The sequence below is a fragment of the Rhinopithecus bieti genome, unplaced genomic scaffold (genome assembly GCF_001698545.2).
Source record: "Rhinopithecus bieti isolate Rb0 unplaced genomic scaffold, ASM169854v2 scaffold_9769, whole genome shotgun sequence".
In the NCBI taxonomy this organism is placed as follows: Eukaryota; Metazoa; Chordata; class Mammalia; order Primates; family Cercopithecidae; genus Rhinopithecus; species Rhinopithecus bieti.
In genome coordinates, this window is record NW_016806163.1 from 94,359 (window position 1) to 99,776 (window position 5,418).

Sequence of the window (5,418 nt, forward strand, 5' to 3'; positions counted from 1 at the left end):
GGGTGGATCACAAGGTCAGGAGATCGAGACCATCCTGGCTAACACGGTGAAACCCCGTCTCTACTAAAAATACAAAAAAATTAGCCGGGCGTGGTGGCAGGCGCCTGTAGTCCCAGCTACTCAGGAGGCTGAGGCAGGAGAATGGCGTGAACCCGGGAGGTGGAGTTTCCAGTGAGCCGAAATTGCGCCACTGCACTCCAGCCTGGGCGACAGAGCGAGACTCTGCCTCAAAAAAAAAAAAAAAAAAATTAGCCGGGCGTGGTGGTGGGCACCTGTAGTCCCAGCTACTTGGGAGACTGAGGCACCAGAATCACTTGAGTCCAGGAGACATAGGTCGCAGTGAAGTGAGATCTCGCCACTGCACTCCAGCCTGGGCGACAGGGTGAGAGTCGATCTCAAAAAAAAAGAAAAAAAAGGTATTTTAGATACTAACTTCATGGGACCGGCCGATGTGTACCTCTACCAAAGTGCAACCCTGGAGATCTTCAGTCCTCCCTTGGAGCCCCAGGAGAGAATCAGATGTTTAACCCCCCCAGATCACTCAATGCATAATCATTGCATGCCTACTGTGTACCAGGTTCCAGCACGGTGAGATGGGACGGGTGCTCATCCAGGACCGGGGAACAGCCTAGAAGCCACGTGCAACCCCTGGCCTCCTCCCCAGCACAAATGCCAACCCCTGTGCTACGGTCCCAGACACTGGGGCCACTGCCAAGGCCTGCTCCCAGCCTCCTCTCTGCCATGTCTCAGCTCACCCTGCACCCCAGCCAGGGACCATGCCCAAGTCCAGGCCACCTGCTCTCCCCACAGCCGGCAAGGCCCCGGCCCCTCTCCGCTTATCATTAAACTCCAGGCTTTATTCCAGCACCTCCAGTTCTTCCCGACGTACCCCCAGCTTTTTTTATCAAGATGGAGTCTCGCCCTGTCACCCAGGCTGGAGTGAGGTGCTGTGATCTCCGCTCACTGCAATTTCTGCCTTCCAGATTCAAGCGATTCTCCTGCCTCGGCCTCCTAGTAGCTGGGATTGCAGGTGGGCGCCACCACGCCCGGCTAATTTTTGTATTTTTAGTAGAGACGGGGTTTTGCCATGTTGGCCAGGCTGGTCTCGAACTCCTGACCTCAGGTGTCCACCTGCCTCGGCCTCCCAAAGTGCTGGGATTACAGGCGTGAGCCACTGCGCCTGGCCTCAACTGCTGTTTTCTATCTGCCGTGTGGCCTGTGGCTGTCAGCACTGCATCGGGTCCGTTTGCTCCCACAGTCCTGGGACAGACGTGTCTGAGTGACCCCGTTTCACAGGCGTGGAATCTGAGGCACAGGGCACTTGGGACGCACTGCTCTGCAGACCTCTCAGCCCTAGGTGCCGCAAACACATCCAAGCCAGTACTTGTCCCTCCTGAGCCTGTCCTGGCTTATGATACTCCAGCCGGCAGTCTGGGGACCCCCGCTGCAGCCCCCCAAGCCCTCACCTGCCAAGTTGCTTCCTCTCCTGGCCACAGGAACTGGCTTCCTCCAAAGAGGACCTGCATCCTCTACCCCTCAATTCTGCATCCCCACCGAGCCCCCCGCTGTCTCCCGCCCGGAGTCTGTAGCTGCTGCTCCCCAGCCTCACTCCTGGGCCCCTCCACGGCGCATTCCACCCTCAACGCAGATCTGGTCATGCTGGGCCACAGGGCTTCCCTCACTCCTCCTGCTCTGGCCTTGCCATGACTCCCACTTGCCCAGCTCCTCTGGGCTCTGGGCCTTCCATCCCTGAGCCAGAGGCACGGCATTTCCCCGTCAACATCACTTGCTCAGGGGGCTGTTCTGGACCAGGTCAGTGCCCCCTCTCCATTTCCAGCCCTCCTGAAATGCTAAGGAAATACAGAGGACCTTCGAACAAGGCGGTTTTGAACTGCATGAGTCCACTCACACATTAATTTTTCCAATATAGGTTGCCCCAAGGGTGCCGGCCTCCCCTGCCTCCCCTTCCACCTCTGCCACCCCCGACACAGAGAGACCCACCCTCCTGCTCCTCCTCCCTCCTCAGCCCTCAATATGAACACAAGGACAGAGGCCTTCATGATGGTCACTTCCACTGTGTGAACAGCAAACAGGTTTTCTCCTTTCATTTCTTTTTCCTTTTTTTTGAGACAGAGTCTCGCTCTTGTCGCCCAGGCTGGAGTGCAATGGCGCAGTCTTGGCTCACTGCAACCTCTGCCTCCCAGGTTCAAGTCATTCTCCTGCCTCAGCCTCCCGAGTAATTAGGATTACAGGTGCCCACCACCATGCCCAGCTAATTTTTTGTATTTTTAGTAGAGATGGGGTTTCACCATGTTGGCCAGGATGGTCTTGAACTCCTGACCTCATGATTCACCTGCCTCGGCCTCCCAAAGTGCTGGGATTACTGGCGTGAGCCACCACGCCCAGCCTGTCCTTTATTTTTATTTTTTTGAGATGCAGTGTCACTGTGTCGCCTGGGCTGGAGTGCAGTGGCGCAATCTCTGTTCCCTGCAAACTCTGCCTCCTGGGTTCACGAGATTCTCCTGCCTCAGCCTCCTGAGTAGCTGGGATTACAGACGTGCGCCACCACGCCCGGTTAATTTTTGTATTTTTGTGGAGACAGGGATTCACTGTGTTGGCGAGGCTGGTCTCGATCTCCTGACCTCGGGTGATCCACCCGCCTCAGCCTCCCAAAGTGCTGGGATTCCAGGCGTGAGCCCCCACGCCCGGCCCCTCAGGCTTTTCTGAATATACTTTCTGGTCTCCAGCCTCCGTTATTGCGAGAACAGGAAGCGGGTGTGCACAGACCAGGTGTCCTCACAAGGCCTCCGGTCGGTGAGAAGCCGTTCCTAGTTAAGTTCCTAGCTAAGTTCGTGGGAGTCAAAAGTTGTACTTGGATTTGAGCTGAGTGAGGGTCCACACCCCTAACCCCACGTCGAGGGTCTGCTGTCCCAGGCCCGCCCACCTGACCTCGCTGCCACCTCCCGCTGGGCCTCACTGCCCTCTCCTGAGCCCCCCAGGCGCAGACCCCTGGCCTACTTTTCTCCAAGGGGTCCTTGTCCTGCCTCTATCCTCCCCACTTTGCAACCGAGCCAGCAGTCCCTCAAGTGCAATCGCGTACATGTCCCAAGGTCAGCCGGCGCTCAAGGGGCCCCACCTGCCCCCTCAAACAGAAAGCCTGGGGTTCTCCAACTACACCTGCTGCGGGGTGAGTTCCAGCTGCAACCAACCTGCCCCTCCCCAAAGAGCACGAAGACAACCCAGGTGGAGGGGGCAAACCCACCGCCCCCCACTCCAAGCTAGGGGAGGCCCAGCAGCTAAGGACGACAGCGACAGGGACAGCGACAGGGACGGCACGAGCCACAGGAGGTCCTGGAACCATCCAGGGGCAGGACCCCACCAGAAGAGACCCAGCTGCCCATAAACACCCAGGAAGAAGCCAGAACAGGTTAACAAAAGCACCCGAAGGTCAGAAGGGAGGGCAGGACCCTCCCCCTCCAGGCCCCGCAGCAAGAAAACCCAGCCCCTGCCCCCCGACCAATGAGGGGCAGGGTAAGGGGGACCCGGGAGTGGGGGGAACCTGGGACCTGGGGCCAGTGCCTGGCACACTGGCAGAGACAGATACTGGACCAAACCCGCTTCTTTCCCAGAAAGGAGGCCTGGGGGCTGGGGAGAGAGGGATCCCGGAGCTGGGGGTCTCTGGGTTGGAAGGGCTGAAAGGTGGGAGTCTGGGTGGGGTCTAGGGTGGTGGCCTGGTGGCAGGGGGTCATAGAATGTGGTACAGGGGGTGGCAGGGCCCAGGGGAGGCAGCCTCCTGCAGGGCCCAGGGTCAGGAGCCTGGCAGTGGCGGAGCTGGAGGCGAGTGGTCACTGAAGTGGGAGGCGGCAGGGCCCGGGGTCTCTGGCTGAGGTGGAGGTCTGGGGCTGAGTGGCTGTGGATGGTAGTCTACTATCTGGACTGCAGGGCAGGCAGGGGTATCCCTGGAGGGGCGCGGCATGGTTTGAGGGTCTCTGATCGAGATCATGTGTTGAGCCTGGGGGCCTCCGGTGGCGGTTAGTGGCTCTGGAGGCAGCGGGGATGACACGGGGGGGGAGCAAGGCCCACGGGTCTTGGGGCACGGGGGTGCGGGTGGGAGCGCCAGGGTCCCTGGATGGTGGGGGAAGAGGGAGGGGTCTTGGGGTCACGGGGGGTGGAGGAAATAGCAGGACCCCTGGAGGGAGGGGTCCTGGAGTTCAGGGGTCATAGGTTGGGGGTTACGGACTGAGGTGGTGAGGACTGGGGATGGTGGGGGGCTCAGGTGAGAGTGGAGGAGTCACGCATCCTGGGATGCAGGTCCTAGGGACAGTGGGTTGGGGTCCTGGAATGGAGGAGCAGATGGGAGTACATGTCCCAGGGTTGGAGGGTCTCAGGGGTGGTGGGTAGGGGTGTAGGGCCAGGGCATGGAGAGGACCCAGGAATGCAGGCCGGATGGGGTAGAGGGATGGAGGGGTCCGGGGTGCAGGCAGGGGTTTCCGCCAGAGGTGGAGGGGCCAGGGGATCTGGGGGCAGAGGTGTCTGGGGACCTGAGGTGCACGGAGGGGTGAGGTCCAGGGGTGGAGGGTCCGGGGGTGCAGGCTGGGTGGGGTTTGAGGATGGAGGGGCCCAGGGGCCCCAGGTGCAAGCCAAGCTGGAGGGTCCCAGGAACAGAGGGTCTCGGAGTGCAGGCTGGGTGGGTCCAGGGATGGAGGAGAGCAGGGGTCCCAGGGGTACAAGGCCTGGGGTCCCGGGGAACAGGCTGGGGGCACAAACCAGGGGTGGAGAATCCAGGGAGTCCTGGGGATGCAGGGGTGCAGAGGCCCAGAGTGCAGGCCGGGTGGGGTCTGGGGACAGAGAGGTGCAGGGTGGCAGGGACAGAGGGGTGCAGAGCCCAGGGAACTGGGTGGAGTCTGGGGATGGAGGGGTGCAGGCCCCAGGGTAAAGGCCGGGTCGGGTTCAGGGCCGGGGGGTGCAGGGGTGCCAGGGACAGAAGGGTGCAGGGCATTAGGTGCACACCGACCTGGGTTCGGGGCCTGAGGCTGCAGGGGTGCAGCGGTCCCGCGGAGAGCGGGGTGCAGGGCCTTAGGTGCAGGGCCCGGGGACGGAGGGGTGCAGGAGTTCTGGGGCCGAAGGGGTGCAGGGGTCTCGGGAACACAGGGGTGCAGGGCCTCCGGTGCAGGGCCCGGGAAGCAGGCCGGGAGGATCGGGGCCGGGGCTGGCGGGGTCGGGGCGCCCACCTGTGCGCGGGGATGCGCTGCGAGCTGAGCCCCTTGCCCACCAGGAAGTGCACGTCGCACAGCACCTCGTTGTTGAAGAGGAAGGCGAAGCGCTCCTGCACGGTGGGCTTGCTGGCCTGCCAGTTGTACGCGGCCTCGCGCTGCAGCGCCGCCGCCCCCGGGCCCGCCGCCTCCTCCGCCCGCTCCG

At 61.8% G+C, this 5,418-nt stretch overlaps 1 protein-coding gene across 4 annotated transcripts in view; it reads right to left on the reverse strand.

The window, feature by feature from the left end:
- Positions 1 to 5,418, reverse strand: part of BTBD2 (BTB domain containing 2) — a 58,664-nt gene that overhangs the window by 33,309 nt on the left and 19,937 nt on the right. For 2 of the 4 annotated variants that reach the window (XM_017874861.1, XM_017874857.1), the window contains exon 1: positions 5,232 to 5,412. The exons of the other annotated variants lie outside the window; for them this stretch is intronic. The gene's annotated coding sequence lies outside the window, so the exon portion shown is untranslated. Of the gene's footprint in view, positions 1 to 5,231; positions 5,413 to 5,418 lie in introns of those variants that run through there. 4 annotated transcript variants of the gene reach the window in all.